The 18,895-nt window shown below is 38.8% G+C and overlaps 1 long non-coding RNA gene across 1 annotated transcript; it reads right to left on the bottom strand.

Moving 5' to 3' along the window:
* Nucleotides 1–9,161: 9,161 nt before the first annotated feature.
* Nucleotides 9,162–10,611, bottom strand: LOC136232103 (uncharacterized). Its single transcript, XR_010690304.1, has 3 exons — nucleotides 10,392–10,611; nucleotides 9,945–10,316; nucleotides 9,162–9,771 (listed from the first exon to the last, which is right to left on the bottom strand). It is a non-coding gene; the product is annotated as an uncharacterized lncRNA (long non-coding RNA).
* Between the last annotated feature and the right edge of the window lie 8,284 nt (nucleotides 10,612–18,895).

The raw sequence follows: 18,895 nt of genomic DNA, 5'->3' as shown, positions 1-18,895 counted from the left end.
CGGTTCGTTCTTCCCCTTCCTTTCTGGCTGCCTTTCTTTTTACGGCCATGTCGAAATGAAAGAAGGTGAAAATGTAGATGAACGAACGACAGAGACGAAAATGCACCCACAGAATGAAGAACATAAGAGATGAATATATATATATATATATGTGTGTGTGTGTGTGTAAAGAGATGAAGATGAAACGTATAATGAAGATGAAACATAGTAAAACGGAAGAAGATGAACCGAAGAGATGTAGTTGAAACGTAGAGATGAAGATGAAACGAAGAATAAAAAGAAGCGTGAATACCAGAATTGATGAAAGTGTCTAATTTGATAAGACGAAAGCTAAGTGTCTCAAATATGTTAATAAGCACTCTAATTAGGTCTAGATTTGTAATTGGTCCTTTTTTCTTTATAGAAATTAATAATAATATTTTGGATGTTCATTATTAGAACTAAAAAAAACTATATGTATATCCATATCATGGGGAAATAAAGTTTTGAAACTTTTATGAACATAATGAACCCCTTTACATGGCTCACATGCTCATCAACTCTATAATGAATTAAAATATATTAATGATTTAATTCAATAATTCTCCTTTTTTCTTTTTTTTAGAAAATTATGTAAAAGATCATGTGTAAATTTAATTTTTCATTAACATGTTTATATTTATGTGTTTTTATCAATAAACTAATTTTTTAATCGTATTACTAAAAACAGATATTAAATACATATTTGTTGCTTAAAAAAATACATATTTGTTAAATTAAACGGTTACAAAAATATTTTAAAATTATTTAGTTCATAATATAGAATTTGATTAATGTCATTTGAAAAATCTGTTTGAGTTTCAATTTTATGTGAATAAGAAGCAGTAGCAGTCTTAATCTTTTGGTTAGTTGACAACAAAACAATTCAAATATTGAAACTTCTAACTTTTAACTTTGTGAATTTCGAATACAATGGTAAGAGATATGGTGACGTAATCAGTAGTGTTTACAAAACTCTGTTAAATTTAGGCTTACTAAATTAATAAACATAAATCTAACGGTAAATGGTCAAATTCATTTGGTCATTCAGGATTCAAGTGAACATTATTGTGGTGGAAATGGAATGGGTATGCATTCTTCATTCTGCTCTAAACACTTGCGGGGACAGATTTGGAAAATCTTCATTAATCATTTGTTTGTTTTGAGGTTTTTTTCAAAGTAAAGTAAGTGTATGGATATATCTTTTTTCGTTTTAAGGTGTAAGTAAGGAGAGGTGTAGTGATGGTAATGTTTTGGTGATTTTACTTTCATCTTATTTTGGAGGGGAGTCGTGGTTAGTAACTTTACATTGTTTATATTACAATCAACTTTTTATTTTATTTCCATCACTCTATATTTAATGTAAATACTTTATTGCAAGGATATAAAGTAACTTCTTTATATATAACTTCAAAAAATAGTAATTAATATATAACATTATCTTACTACGTATTTCATAAAACATTACCATAGTTCACGCAACTTACTTTACCTCATCATACTTTAATGACATCTCATCCAAACAAAAATGTAAAGATTTCAAAGATTTTTTTACTCCTGTCCTCACCATTTACGGGTCTCTACAGATAGCGGGAAACCCCATCCCAAAAAAATATTAGCTTAAAATTTAAAATCGGTAATTTATCGATGTAAAGCCATTAGAATTATTGATTAATATAACAAGATTTCCTGGTTTATAACTAGAAAATATGGTTATTACTAACCAATTTTTATGATTATAATTAGAGAAATTTATAAAACTAACCCAATGGGGAGGTCCATTTACATTTTTGGACCTATTTCAACAAATGCTATCAAAATATACACTTACAATACATGTTTTCCAAATATACCCTTATTATATCATTTAATATATATAAAAGTCATGGAGGATTTCACTCTTCACTTTGCAATTGAATTACAATCCACCCTTTTACACATTTGACCTCCATTTTTTCCATTTCATTCCTAATGGGAGGGCAACACTGTCATTTGCTTTCCCTTAGTAACTCACAAAACGTCATCGTATTTGCTAGGGCAGCATCGTCATTTTCTTTTCCTTCAACGATCAATGAAAACGTCGTCGTATTTGCGAGAGGAGGGAGATGCAATATTTCCTTTTCTCATTATTCGCAAAGCCTCTATTTCTCCAGTTTCCTTTTCTATTTCTTTTCCTCCCTCGACCTAATCCTAGCTTCCATGGTTGCGATCACGTTTTCACGTCAGCAAAAGAGGGATTTTCCCTATTTAGTGTGTTCCTCATGCTCTCGTGTTCCAATTTTAAACATGTTTGGTCCTTCATCTTCATGGTATCACTAGATCTAGACGAATCTATATATCTTGTTGCTTCTTCAATTTCGATTGCAAAGTCTATATTATGACTTTTTTCTTGTCTCTTCGGTGTTGATTTCGTATGAGTTTTTTCTTATCTGCCTCTTTTATGTTAACGATCTTTTTCTAATTTGTTTCTTTTTGGTTTTTCATCTTTTTTAATTGCGACAACTCTACTGTTCTCCATGGGTTGTTCTTTTTTATGGAATTGGAAATTTTTCTTATTTTAAACGGTGTGACTTCTGTTCGTGCCTTTAACCGATTTTGTCATTAACGAGATCTTGGGTTCTGGTAGGTAGTTCTTTATTTTGTTTGTTTTATATATTAAATGATTTTTTCTTATTGCTTGCATTCCAAGTTTCATTTAACTTCTTATTGACAAGAATCTATTGGACCTGGGTTTAGAGTTCTAATAAATCACTTTTTATCTATATTAGTTGTTCATAAGGATTATGGCCCTTATACACAAGCCCACCAAGGACCTAGCCAAGGCTTAGAGGGCTGAGGCCCATTAGCCAATAGTAATATCTCACAGATCTATAAGAGCACCCACAACACCCAATTGGAAGGTCTGCTACATTCTCTCTCTACTTTATCACTCTACTTTCTCTCTCCTTATCTGATTACTAACTTGATCGTTAGAGTGTCCCTAGGGACCGTTCCCGGTGCAGGGATGAAAAAAGCCCCACAAATCATCTGTTACCTACTTTTCCATTATTTGGTGCGCTGAACATGGAGAGCAAGTGACATTTAGAGTCCCACAGACAACCATAAAAAATGACGGACTCGCAGGCGATTACTCCTTTTAAAAGAGATACTAGCTGCAGTAGCCAAAACCTCCAGTACAAGGTAGGAGGAATTGCTTTTGAGCCCCACGATGGAACCACTGAACCTAACCCCCCTCTACTTATGGAGGTCGAGCCCGAAGAAAAAGAAGTTAGTACCACTGACCAACTAGCCAACGTCATATAAAGTTTCTAAGCCAGCAAGCCATTCAAACTGCGACACAAATGAAAATCATCGAACAGTAGAGGAGCATGTAAAAAGAAAATTGAAAGATCTGTCATTTCCTCAAAAGCAGAACTGGCACAACCGAACAATTTTTATCCCTCAGCTCCTAGAACATGGTGGAGCCAAAAGCCATACAGCCACCCGTTCCACCCTTGAGTCCCACAAACACTTCAAGAAGGCTTGCACCAACAGGTGGACATGCCACTCAAACTCTGGCACCCTAGGAAGCGGAGGATTTACTAGAATCCAAAATCCAGTGTTTCCTCGATAAGTGGGCCTCGGGCGGAGTCATGTGAGGGAACGTCACCTCTAACAAACGCCTCTAGTTCACCGAATCATCGACACTCATTTTTTGAGAGATTGGAAGCCCTCCCCCCCACCCCCACCTAGCCTACTACTTAGGGATTGAGGACCCCAATGATCACAAACAACAAACTTGAGCCTGACATACATTGTTTATCTCAATCATCTCCTGATCACTAGCTAGAGCAAATAAGTTGGTTTCAGAAGGAATCCTAGACAACCGACTAATAGACTCGGTAATCCGAGGATACTCCAGGCGAGGCCCCGAAGGATACCTAACTAATCAAAGCTGTGCAGAAAAAATAAAATAATCAAGGGTGGATAAAACAAATAGAAGTATAACATTTCTTTCATAGCACAAACCACTTATATTGTAGGTGCTAAAACGCACATACTGATCTAACACCTTTTGGGACAAAGCGGCCTCTGTAGGTGTCAGGAAGGGCCAATTGCGGTCACCCCCAAAGATTCTCTGACATTAGAGGAGGCAACACCATCTGAGGTAACCCCAAGATCGGCAAACGAGGCACGCAGAGTATTCAAACCCGCATTAGAGGAGCAAAGCATGGGGATAAATGGAGCGGTGGGAGGTGTACGCTCACATCCTCCCGAAGCATCTTTGGTCTTTTTGGATAAAGGTGGGGGAGTAGAGGGAAAACTTCACTTCACTCCTATCCTTTATACTAGCATGGGGGTGGAGCTTCGCTTTATGAAGTTTGAGCCCTACATAAGATAGATTTTTCTTAGCAGGGTCTTTTTGTTTTACCACTGGTGTAACGATGGATTTTCCAAGAGACATCTTGGTAACCTCAGTAACACCAGCTTTAGCGACATCATCTGAAGGATTCTTAAGCGAAGCCATGTGTAAAGCCCCTGGTTCAGCCTCCTCCACATGTTGAGCATCTCCCATCATGCAAATCTTTATTTTAGGTCGGGAGATATGTGGCAATTTCATGGAGTCACTGAACCGCTTGTCGTTTTTAGGATAAGATTCTCCCCACTCCTCCGAGGCTCAATGGTCTCAGTGAAATTCCACTTCTTCTCTTTAGAAGCATTCATGGAAAGGGTTTCAGTGGCAGCCGCAACTTTGTCCGAAATCACAACTTCTACTTCAACCCCAGCTTCGGAACCATCCTCTTCATGGGCATGCACTGACTCATCTTTGTCCAAATCCACAAAACAATAGGTTTTTTAAGGAGATCAGTTGGTTCAATAAGACCACAATAGGAGATAGGAATGGCGGCCAAAGGCACAATATTAATTCCCATGGCACGAGTAGCTGAGGTCGTAGCGACGAACACACAAAAGACAACCACCAAGATGATTACATTAAAGAAAAAACAAACACGAAATCTACAACATATTCAGTAAAAAGAGACACACCTTCGACCGCCCTTGAAGAGCTACCATAGAATGTGGTTGAGGGGGTAGGGGCAACCCTTCTAGTAAGCAAGAAGCCGCAACCGAGGAACTATCAACTTATTCCTCAGCCTGAAGCCTGGCAACCTTGGTGCGCCTCACTGCAGCCTCAACCTATTCGCTAGCATGTCTTTAAGATGCCAATCGATGAGCTAACATTCGGAAAAACATTATCCCTACTAAAGTCAACACGATCAAACAGAATGAAAATAAAAAGACATTCACTTACCTATGAGGATATGATTATAGGAGGGAGACCCTTCCAGATGAACCCTGTGCTCCCCATCCAGCACTAAAAAGGGCTACTTTGCTCCAAATGACTCACCAGTTGATCCTTGGAGAAACTAAGGCGCAGGCCGACCAAAATATTAAAAAAATCCCTTTAATCAGTGAAAAAAGGAGCAGGAGTTGAATCTCGAAAAGCATCATTTACCATAGCAGCTGGATTCCAGGAGCAGAGGAAAGGAAAATCAAGAGGGTAAAGGGAATCCCCCAAAATCTTCCCATCCTCATCCCTAGGCAAACAAACCCAAAAATAGCGGGGCTTAAAGTTTTTATTGTTCGAATGTTTGTCATTTACTGATGAAGGCATCCTAGTAGGAAGCTTAGAGATATGGAGAGCATCATCAACTTATCGATATTGATGAGTCCAAATATGACGAAAAAGATGCCCCATCAACACATGCTCCAAATCTTCGCACACCTTGGCAAAACCTAAAAGGTTGAGCCAGACATTAGGGGGCAACTGAACATGGCTTATTCCAACTTCCCCCAAAACATTCAGAATGTTGTTGGAAAGGGGAGGTGCACCCCATTTTCAAGAAAAATCTCGTAAAAGCCCAGATGGCCCTCCGGCGCTTCGGTTGTCACCTGGTCGAGGGAAGGAACCCTAACTTCGAGATGAGCAAATTCGGGAAATTCGATACCAGCATGGCTAGGGTAAAATCATCGAAAGTGGAAGGCTATTCAAAGTTCTTCAAGTGGGCAACTTTGGGTTTTGAGGACCCTTCAACTTCCTCATCTCTAGGATTACTCTTTTTACTAGAGCCCTTACCTTTACTCCGAGAGGTTCCAGATCAAACCATGGTAGATATAAGAAAATGAGGATAAGCTTATTATGGCAGAAGTAAAACAAGAAAAAAGCAAGAAGCTTGAGAGTCTTAGAGAAAGAAGAAAAACATGCAGAGAACCCAACAGATAAAAGAGGAAGATAAAGCAGAAGGAGGAGATGGAGATGGAAATGACTTAGGGGGAAATGAAGCGTCTTCGACATTGGAACATGCACTCACATTCAAGAGTTACCAAAATGCGAGATCCTAGACCCATCCCTCAACCAATATGTCAGCACACTTAAGCTCTATGATGACCTTGAAAAGATAATGGTTTGGGGCAAAATAACAAAATACCCTTTTTACAAAAGATTTATTTTACAGTAGAATCCTGAAAGATTGTCTTAAAGGCTAAGAGGTGGGGGCATCTAACATTAGGCTAAGTTATGTCACACGCATGATGTCATCACCATCCTCATCGTGGCCCAGGCCCAAGTGTAGTAAATGCCCTAATAATGCCTAAGACGACCTCTGACCCATCTCAACAAGTCAAAGACGACCACCGCGGCCCAAGCCCAATGAGCGTCATCCCATCATAGCTTATGAGGTTCTAACCTTATAGCTTCAAGGGATCTTCTAGAATCCTATGAGACAAAAGATTCCTCCCAGGATTCAGAATCCTTAAGGGATCAGGAATCCTAGCTCCATAAGGATTCCCAAAAAGGTGACAACCTTAAACCTAATCGAACACTATAAAAATATACAGGTTACAAGGTTGTAAAAAATGCTAGGTGCTAGTCGGGCGGATGGGGCCCTCGAGGATTAATCGGGGATTAGTCGGAGATTAATCGGGGATTAATCAGATTTGTATGTTTGTATTGTTTTATTTATTAATCAACAAATTATTGTATAAATTCAATTAAAATATGTATTCTACTATCTAAAAATAATAATATAAAATTATTTAATATAGAAAACACGTATATTTGTAACATATATCTTTAAAAACTGTGTAAATGTCAACATTTCAATAACAATATCATTGAAACAACTTAAAAGTGAATTATAATAAAGTAAAAAAATAAATTCACAATTAAAAATGCTTTTGTTCATTGTGGTTTAGGCGGTACCTAGGCGGTGTCGAGGCGGCCTAGGCGGAGCCTAAGCGGCTGAAAATCATCTAGGAGTCAATAAAAAGCCTAGAGGGACTAATTGTAGAAAATCAAGATGAATTTTTGATTTCGAGCGCCTAGGCGGTCCAAGCGGCCTTCGTTTCGAACAGTGGATATAGACACAAGGTTCTGTACGTTAACTACTATCTCTAAACTAGTCCATACCCTTCTATTCGGTCCTAACTTAGAAACTGACTTAGACATCAGAGCAGGTGTGCCAGACTCTGGCATCCGTCTGACCTGCGTACTATTTTGTAGGCTCAACACGACGTCAGATCAACATCACGATTTGGACACATAACCAAGATCATGTAACAAGTTATCATATACTGACTTTAATTTAGGGCCCATAGAACTCTATAACACGTTGCTGCAAATAACACATACAAATATAGTGCATGATCATGACATTCCAAAAATCATCTAATTAACTTAAGCCAAGTTACTTAGGATAAAATCGTCAATTTTACCATATATGACTAAGGCCCATAAAGGCCCAAATGGTTAACATCCATTTAATTGTAAAATTATAATTTTGCTCCCAATTAATCTTAGGATCGTCACAAATCTAAAATTTAGCTCTCTCAATTTAATCGGTGTCACGGTCTATTGGGCCAATTTCACAAATTAACCATATTTAATTTTTACACAAGTTATCAATTCGATTAAACTAAATATGCATGCTAATCATAAATATTTTAAATACCAATTAATTTTATTAGAACATATTTAATAAATTAAACGGTATTAGAGCCCTGATTTTATTTAAAATATACATGTGAAAGATTTTAAAATTCTAAAATCAGCCCCGTCAATCCAAATTTAACCTAAATTTGAATTTTAAGCGTCCCAGGACAACAACCCCGTGGCTATTGTCTGCCCAACAACAGTCGCGAGGTTGCTATTTACATACATCAGTCTCACGATTGCTGTTCCGAGAACAATTTTTAATTCAAATTGTTGCTGTATTTTTAAATTTAGTTTACTGCTTTGAAAAATATTTCAAAACAAAAACAAATAAAAAATAAACAGAAAAATAAAATAGAAAACTTCCTAGAACAATTTCTACTCAAGGAATTAACTGGAAATTTCAAAATCGATTTGGAAAAATAATAAAAACCAAATCATATTAAATTTTCAATTAATCAAAACGGACTAACCAATGCTCTGATACCACTGTTAGGGATTAATACCAGTTAATCAACTATAGTGCAGCGGAATTGCAGTTTAAATTTTATTTCTAATCCTTTATTGTTTGATCTTCGTCCGTTAACCATTGATTGAATAAAACCATTTTGATTCATTGAGGGATAAAAACTTATCCGTTCTATCACTTCTAGAGACTGACGAAAAATCCACAAAGTAGTCGATCTCTAAAGTTAGATGCATGAACAACTATAGAGCTAGAACCGGTGCTAGCCAAAGAACGAAAACAAAAACAAATCAACACGAGAGAGATTTAATTGTGGAGGCCGAATGACTCTAACAAAGCAAAAGGTAATTTATATATATAGTGTATTCCTAAACCTAGTTGGTTTAGAGTTAATTGGTTAATTACAAAACTAATCCAATCCTGAGCTAATTACTTAAATAAGTACCAATAGTATTTATTCTATGCAATTAATTATAATTAGATTAAATTTAATTACCCTAATTAAATAAATAACACTAATCAATAAATTGATGCATTAGTTTAATTAATTATTTACCGAATGTAATTTTATTGATTTACAAATGAAATAATTATATCCCACAAACTAATTAATCTATCTAATATTCAACTCCTAAATCCATTAATTAATTACCTTGATACAAAGTTTCAATTAATAATTAATCAACTACCAATTAATTACCTTGCCATTTTTACTGTCAATTAGTTAATTAATTTCATGTCTCCAATGTACCGTTCTATAAGTTCTAACTCAGATCTTCGATGTGCATGATCCTATGAGTCTGTCCTTAGTTAGCAGTAGGCTCATAGTCCATAGATAGTAAGTGGGTTCTAGCAAACCATTACTGTCCCCAACTAAGACAGAATTTCAGTAGTCTAAAGATGTAGAGACCCTGTAGTTATCTCTCATTTTTTTTACTGTTTGGTATCGATATTATAAACTAGAGGCACGACGGCTGCCATCCTCTTTGTAGTTTATGATATTTCTGGATCTAAAAATCATACAAGTCAGAATGGCCCCAAAGGCGTAAAATCCTCCAAGTGCCCTGGAGGGGCATAATCATCAACAGATAGATGGCTGGACCGCTCCTGAGCTAAGAACTCCTCCAAACCCCGACACCTCTCCTCCATGACTCGGTGTCGCTCCTCCATAGCCATGTGTCTCTCCTCCATCTCACTCTAATAGTGCCCCATCTTAGTTGTAGCCTCCCCTAGATACGCTCTCACTAGAGCTCCATCTCCCGTTGAAATTGCTCCAGTCACTCACCCGCTCCTAGTCACGTAGCTGACTGTCGCGCTGCAAATGAAACAAGGGTGTTCAGAAAGAGCAAGCAAGCATACATAGGGAATAAGTAAAGGGATCACGATGGAATAATATGAGGAAAATAAAATAAGATCTCGTGTGCATGTACATTACATAAATATGCATATTAACTACACCAAAATAAATGTACACAGACAAGTACTCACATATCGGTCAGTACGGCTCACGCTGAGCATATCCTGAAAGCAATCAGACAAGCCTACGATGTCCAAATAGTAGTCTCTTGAGATGTGGGTAGACTCAAAAGGGTCGAGAAACATGTTCGAAGGAGTGGATGCAGCCACCCGAGTCTCTGGATGCGCCATGCCTCCCCCATCACGTACAAAATGAGAATAATGTCTCTCCAAGGCACGAGAAGGTATCCCAATAAGGGGGGCGACTAGTAAGGCAATCCCTGATGACTCGCCTTTATATAGCGGAGGTCTGATCTCGTAAGGTACGTCCCAACTAGAGGAAGAGGGAGCATCCTGTGGGCCGACCTCCAGAAAAGGACTGTCTATCCCGAGAAGAGCACTCACCTGTAAACACAAAAGATTTTAGTAAGAACACATCGCCATGTCACTAAAAGAAAAGATAAGGGTGCATAAACCTACCGAAATCTCAAAGTCATCAAGGGATCGTTCTACGGACCATCCACCGAGGAAGGACTAACTATCCCGTGAAGAACGTCCACATGTAAAAATGAAAGATATTAATAGAAACACATCATCACATCACTAAAATAAAAAGGATAAGGGGACAAAGGCTTACTAGAATCTCGACGTCATCAAAAAGATCCTCGAGTGCAGGAGTGAAGAAAACGCCACCCTCCTGGCCAACATCCATCATCATAACATCCTCCACTATTGGATCCTCGGGAGGATCCTCAAAAACTAGTTGTACCTCCAGACGCTCCTCCACCACTACGACAGGAACCAAGGGTGCAACACGAGTCAAAATGGTGGCAAGGTAAGGCTATCTACCCTCCGGACCGCCCACCATCGGGACACAAAAACCCCACGTAATAAATGCCAGATGCGGTCTAGACGAGCAGAGCGTATAGTAAACATAGAAGAAGGGATGTCGGCCGAAATCCAATCATCTACAGCATGGGAGCAATATCTCGATCTCCAAGATACCAGGCACAAATAATGGGGCCGAGAAGTACACACTGCATGCTAGAGATCCGAGGTAGCGTGGGCATATGCATCCCCAAAGAATCGAACATCCCAACCCGGGCTCACCTAAGCAAGGAAAAGACGGTCAAAACATAATAAAAAATGTTCCCCACAGCACATACATAAAAAAAAGGAAAAGAACAAAATGACAAAAAGAGAAGTCTCACCTCCTTTCGTGTAAGGCCATCTATCCAACGTCGAGACTCCGCCACGGTCCTCTCCTGGTGCTTGACCAAAAAATCCCTCCAGGCCCCAACAGAGGAATATGAAACCCACGTTGATGAGTATCAAATACATTCCTCAGAAGGTTACGCTCATAGTTCCAAACCTGAATAAAAGAAAACACAAAATCAAACATGAACGAGCAGATGGAAGAAGGGATTAAGAAAAAAGAGATGTGAAAGACTCACCAAAAGCCCGAAACAATAACCCTCAAAGTCCAGTAGACCACGACACGAGGCATCCAGTCATCGGTATAAGAAAGCAAGGCCCACACCGGCCCAATCGTAGGTGGTGCATTGGCCCAAGTCGTGAAACGTCGAGATGAAGCCCGCAGGGAGCTTTCCGAACCTAGTCCGGAAAATAAACTCGCCAATGACGAAGAGAAGGAAACAACGGGCTAGTCGATCCACATCTATCTCAGTCGCCATAATAAAATTCTCTCACAGCTTGTGTATCTGGGCAGTAGAAATGTACTTCGAGGGAACACACTCTCCCACCGAGATGAGACCAGGTCCTAGAATATCCTCGATCACATCGGTAAGAACCTCAGGCAACATCAGCCCAAAATCAAAGAGGACCAGGATGGCAGTACTCCTCAACCCTATCAATAAAGAGAAGTCAAGGGGCGAGATGGTCATCTCCCCAAAGGGAAGATGGAAAGTATGGGTGCTATCAAACCACTGCTCACATAAGGCATGAACTGCTGAATTATCGCATACTGCCTGCCGATGCAGCAAGCATGCAATGAAAGGCTCGAAACCGAGGGATCAGATCCGCTCTCTCACACGAGTAGGGAGCTTCCCATACCAAAGCCATCCCTTCTGAACCATGTTGGAACGAGTAATAGCCTAAAAGGGGAAATTCGTCATAAATCCCCGTTCATTGAAGATAATAAGTAAGGTATAATGATTAATTCATTCTTTTCCAACAAGTTATTTTCATGCACGTTCACGTGATAATTAACTAAACTTCATTTATTCTAAAATGATATTTTTCACATTCATACACGTGAGAAGTAATTAGAATTCATTATTTTCTAACAAGTTATTTTCATGCACATTCGCATGATACAACAACAACAACAACAACAAAGCCTTAGTCCCGAAATGATACGGGGTCGGCTAACATGAACCATCATATAAAACCGTAAAATCAAGTCGTGTCAGCGACACAAATTCGCTCCCCCCACTCCGTCCTATCCACTACCATATTTTCCTCAATTCCTAGTAAACTCATATCACTCTCGATCACCCTCCTCCAAGTTTGCTTAGGTCTTCCCCTACCCCTCACCACTACATCCATTTGCCACTCTTCGGTTCTCCTAACTGGCACATCAAGCACTCTACGTCTCACTTGGCCAAACCACCTTAGTCGGTTTTCTCTCATTTTATTCTCAATAGATGTGACCCCTACTTTTATCCTAATTATTTCATTTCTCACCCGATCCTTTCTCGTATGACCACACATCCATCTCAACATACGCATCTCCGCCACCGACATCTTATGGATGTGGCAGTGTTTCACTGCCCAACATTCCGTACCATATAACAATGCTGGTCTAATTGCCGTCCGGTAGAATTTCCCCTTCAATCCGGGGTCACAAAGGAAACCCGTAGCACTCTTCCACTTCGACCAACCAGCTTTAATCCTATGAGCAACATCTTCATCTACTTCTCCATCCGTTTGGATAATAGATCCTAAATACCGAAAGCAATCCGAGGCCTGAACAACTCTCCCATCTAGGGTGATTGTCCCTACCTCCCTACTCCTATGGCCGCTAAACTTACACTCCAAATATTATGTCTTACTTCGGCTCAACTTAAAGCCTCTAGATTCTAGAGTTTGTCTCCATAGTTCCAACTTCCTCTCCACTCCTTCTTTCGTCTCATCAACCAACACAATATCATCTGCAAACAGCATGCACCATGATATACCATCTTGAAGTGAACTTGTTAGTTCATCCATAACGATGGCAAAAATAAATGGGCTTAGTGCGGAACCTTGATGCACTCCAATCGTAATAGGAAACTCTCCAGTCTTCCCAACACTAGTACGTACACTCGTGCATGCTCCCTCATATATGTCCTTTATGATGTCAATATATTTCCGCGAAATGTCTTTCCTTATCAAGGCCCACCAAAGTACTTCCCTTGGTACCTTATCATATGCTTTCTCCAAGTCAATGAAAACCATATGCAAGTCTTTCTTCTTATTTCGATAGTGCTCCATTAATTGTCTCATTAGATGGATGGCTTCCATAGTTGATCTTCCCGGCATAAAGCCAAACTGGTTTTCCGAGATCTTCACCGTCATCCTTAGCCTTTGTTCGATAACTAAAATTCATTTATTCTAAAAGGTTATTTTTCAAGTTCATACACGTGAGAATTAATTAAAATTCATTATTTTCTAACAAATTATTTTCATGCACATAATTAACTAAAATTCATTTATTCTAAAAGGTTATTTTCCATGTACATACACGTGGGAGTTAATTAAAATTTATCCTTGTCTAAACGAGTTATTTTCCTGCACATTTGCGTGAGAATTAGCTAAAATTCATTTATTCTAAAAGGTTATTTTTCACATGCATTCGCGGGGGAATTAACTAAAATTCATTTTCATGTTTTATCTAACGAGTTATTTTTGCGCGCATTCGTGTGAGAACTAACTAAAATTCGCCTATTTTTCTAAACAAATTATTATCATGAACATTCACGTAGAATCTAGCTAAAGGTTCTTTTTCCTAAAAGTTTCATCTCCGCATACAAGTTATTACAAGTTAAAGGCTCTATAACCTAAAAAGTAAAGTTACCCCAGAACTAGGAAATTAAGTGAAGTAAATACTAGCTTTCAGATACTTACCGTCTTTAGATGCGTGGAGCTGATATGCATATCCAAATCCAAGAGAGGGATGATCTCCGTACAAGAGGCATAGGGGACCCCTTGAGTCTGGCGAGAGCTGTCAATAAAATCCACGCCCCGAGCATGATAAGAGGAATTCGCCATAACACGTAAATATCTAGAGAGAGAAAGTAAAAGAGAGATAGTGTGGGGGTAAAAATGGATCCCACCACCTTTTATAAAGATGGGGATGGCATAGTCGCAAATAAAAAAGACAAAAGTAAAAAGTACAAGGTAAAAAGGTAAAGGCAATAAATCCATGCATAAAGATGCCAGTCAAATCTACGAAATAACAAATCTTGTCTGCCCCACGATAACTCCAGTCAAATCTACAGATGATAGTCTACATAACAGTAATTCCAGTCAGATCTACAGACGCCAGTCTACAAAATAAAGACTCTGGTCAAAGCTACAGACACTAGTCTACAGCTCAAGCGACTTCGGTCAAACCTAGATGATTTTGGTACAATGAAGCGACTCCGGTCAAACTCAGATGATTTTGGTAGAAAGAAGGAACTACGGTCAAAACCTCTAGGGTGAGGTCTCAAGTCCAAACTCTCGAACGAGTGATAAAAGCCCAATTATCAACGACAAATTAGTAAATTCAAACTGTGGACCCGCGATCTGGATTTGAAAGGTAATATGTAACGACCCGAGTAAATGGTATATTCGGATCGTCATCCTCCAACTCCTTGTATGTCTTTTACTTTAACACCTTTTGCATTGTGTGTGCTGCATTCACGAAATGTTTTAAAAAATCTCACACACCTCACTGTCATAACTGATAAGGTACGGGCATATGTAAACACTGGGGTCGGAAGACCTGTGAAGAAAATCCATGATAAAAAGATAAAAAATGGCTGATTTACAAAATAATTCTTCTTCCAATTCTCCATTGAAAAATGCAGTCTTGACATCCATTCGATGTAGCTCCAGGTCCAACCATGCCACTATTGCGAGTATGAGCCTTATGGAAGTAAATCTTACAACATGAGAGAATGTCTCCTCAAAGTTTATTCCTTCTTGTTTTGTATAACCCTTGGTGACTAAGCGAGCCTTGTATCTTTCGATACTGCCATCAACCTTTCGCTTAATCTTGAAAACCCATTTGTTCCCAATTTCCCTTCTACCCTTGGATAAGTCAACCAATTCCTAAACATGGTTGACTCGTATGGAAGTAATTTCTTCTTCCATTGCTTTAATCCATTTGTCCTTTTCGGGACATGAGAGAGCTTATTGAATATTCTTCTGTTCCGCATCATCACAAGGAGTTAGTAAAAGAGGCCTTCGACACCAAATCGTCGGTGATAAACTTTTTGTCTTTTAGAGCGACGCGGTTCCGAATCTTGGTAGAAGAATTTCATGTATTCATCATAATTCGGTATGCTCTTACTGGGACCAAGTTCCATATTTTCATAATAATGGGGAATAACACTCCCACTTTCATCTGGATCTAGAGTATTCGTAACGTTCTGATGTACATTGACATGATCTTGTACCTCGAATTCCTGAGTGATTTGAACATTATCATGTTCCTAAAAAATTCTCCCACTCGAATCGAGAGGTCCGTTAGGCTCTAATTTCTCAAAGAGGGTGCTATCTTGGCCGACATCGTCTGATTTCGAAAATTCATTTTCCAGAAAGACGACATCTCGTGATTCAAATTCTCTAACTCTTCCATCTTCGTTTTCTCCCACTAGAACATGTCCTTTTGACAGTTCTAGGTATCTTATAAAGATACATTTCTTACCCCTCGGGCCTAGTTTTCCAAACTTACTCAAGGTGTCATGGGCGAAAGAAGTGCAGTCCCAAGGTTTTAAATAGTTTAAAACGGGCTTGCAACCGGTCCATAGTTCATATAGAGTGGAAGTGATAGATTTGGAGGGCATTCGGTTTAGGACGTAGGTTGCCGTAAGCAACGCATCTCCCCAAAATGAAATGGGTAAGTTGGCCTCAGCCATCATCGACCTAACCATATCAAGAAGAATTTTATTCCTCCTCTCGGCAACACCATTTTGTTGCAGAGTGTATCGAATTGTCAACTGATGTTCCATTCCTTTTTCATCACATAAAGCATTGAATTCATCTGAAAGATATTCCCGACCTCGGTCGGTTCTCAAAGTTGTGACTTTTCTATCTAACTGATTCTCGGCTAAGTTCATGTTTGAAACAGAGATTTGTGAGACATAAGATAGACATGACCATATCTAGTATAGTCCTCAATAAATGTGATGAAATAGTAAGCCCGTTGCCTAGCCCTCACATTCATTGTACCACAAATATCTGAATGGATTAATTGTAAAGGGTAGTCGGCTCTAGTAGCCTTTCCGAACGATTTTCTTGACATTTTTCCTTTTAGGCAAGTCTCACATGGTGGTAATTCGACGTGGTTCAAACTACCTAAGAGGCCTTCTTTAGCTAATCGATTCATATGATCTTGGCTTATGTGATTCAAACGAGCATACCATAATAATGCATCTTTATCAATAGAAGAAGAATAGACATTATTAAGGGAAATGGATTTATTATAAGTACTTAACTCAACATCAATGGCAATCAAACCATTCGTAAAATAACCAAATCCATAATAGGTATCTAGCAAACACAACTTCAACCTATTATCGTTAAAAAAAAAAACAAATTAAAACCTATGTTCATCAATTGCGAAACAGAAATGAGATTTTGACGAATCTCAGGGGCATAAAGAACATCATGTGGGAAGAGAGTTCGACCCCCTCGTAGAACTAACCTATAAGTACCAATCCCCGAACTTCGACATTCGAGTTGTTTTCTACATACAGCCACTTTGATCCCTCTAGCAAGCGCCAGAAATCTACGAAGGCTTCATGATCCTTTGCCACGTGGTCCGTTGCACCTGAATCAATTATCCATAAAGGATCTAATTCAGTCAAAAGAACAATAGAAGATAGATAAACTCGACTAACAAGCGTTTTAGAAACATGTACCTTAGGGACTTTGCATTAAGACGCATAGTGCCCTCTTTGCTGGCAATTGTAACATTTCACACGTGAGATGTTAAATTGCGCTTGTTCTTCCCTTTTTCTTTGGGTTCATTTGTTTGCTCCTTGCCATTGCCATAGAAACGCTTGCGCTTCTTTCATTGAGTTTTGGGCACATTCCCACTAGGATGAGAACCCACATAATTAGCCTCAGAACTCACTCTGACGGCGGCTACTCGATCCTCTTCCAGCTCCAGGTGGCGACTGACATCCTCAAAGGTCGTAACCTATGTGGAATGGGTCAGGTGCAACTTCATATGCTCCCAACTATTTGGCAATGAGCGAATAACAGCTTGAACTTTCTGCTCATCAGTCAACTTATGACCTCCTGAATCGAGAGAAGTGATCATGTTGGACATTTCTCTCAAATGTCTCCTCATGGTGTAATCAGCTTTCTTTTGGTAGGTATCAAATTTTATAGTAAGTGACCGGAGTTTAGTTAGAGAATCCCATAGATCCTTTGTTGTTTCTTTAGCTCGATACCCTTTTGAGATATCATCATCCATCGCACCAAGCAAGATGAGTCTGGCTAGAGTGTTTTTCTTCTTTCAAGCCACATAAAGATCCATATCCCTTCGATGCTTAGTAGTAGTTCCTTTCTCAGGTTCGGCCATAATCATCGTTAAAGTACTTAGAACATCATTGTCCTCGAGCAGGTACTCATTTTTTACGCTCCACACATCATAGTTGTCTCTGTTAAGTTTGAGGTCTTTGCATAGTTCAACCACTATTGATTTGGTAGCTGAAGTCATTGTGATACATATCTACAATGAAGTAAGGTTATTAAGAAGTTCCTATAATACATGTTTAAGTTCTTTATACAACCTATATCCAGTCAATCTCAACTCCACAGTAGAGTTTAATTTGAAAAAGAGACCTAATTAGGCTCTAATCACCCTCTCATTCTAATGTTAGCCATAATTAACTAGATAAAATGCATAGAGAACACTTATTTATGTAGTGCTTTCATTTCTGTCGTAAACAGTTATAAAAGCTACGTTACAACAACATATTAAACAACAAACCATTATAGGAAAAACAAATTCTCACACTTTATTTAATCAATGAAACCAACAATCTCCCAAAAATGGAAGTTCTAACAAAAGAATAAATCCAAAAACCAAATAAACAAACCATCTACTAAAACAAAACAGAGATCTCAACCCATCCAAAAACAAAATATGTTTTAACCTATAACCCCTGGAGACATCCACTACCTAAGCTCCAAATTATGATTTTCTAACTGGAACACGTCTCATGACGTGTGTCATGTACCTATCAATGTTCCTAGTCAGGGTGTTGGCGTGTATACGGGTAGAAATTATCTTTCTCGATCGCAGAGTTATAATCGAACTGTTTCCAGGAACTCGAACACCCCTTTCTCCCAGTGTGCTCATGAACAACCGCACAGTCTTTCTGTAGCTGTTCTCATGAATATTGCATGTTGCATCTAAGATACTCTTAAGCTTCTTATGTTGCAACGAGTCGCGGAGTCGACTGATTAGGGCATACTCATCGTACCTCTATGTAAACCACCTACCCAAATGCACTATTGCATCCGAGTATGCAACGACTTTAAATGATGCGTGATTGCCTCAATGTCATTTTGGATAGAGGTACGATTAGCTGCAATAGTTCTAAGAAAGGAACCGTAGACAAGCCTATGACCAAATCATCCAATCAGTTCATTCATAAGCCCCCGTATCATCCATCCTGGTTCCAGGAAGACTCACTCGATTATGGAAATTACTCATATCTAGATATAGAAGGTAGACCTCGATCCTGCAACTGTTGGTG

Source organism: Euphorbia lathyris, chromosome 6 (assembly GCF_963576675.1).
Source record: "Euphorbia lathyris chromosome 6, ddEupLath1.1, whole genome shotgun sequence".
In the NCBI taxonomy this organism is placed as follows: domain Eukaryota; kingdom Viridiplantae; phylum Streptophyta; class Magnoliopsida; order Malpighiales; family Euphorbiaceae; genus Euphorbia; species Euphorbia lathyris.
Note: the sequence above shows the minus strand (reverse complement) of the source record. Positions and strands in the feature narration are given on the sequence as shown.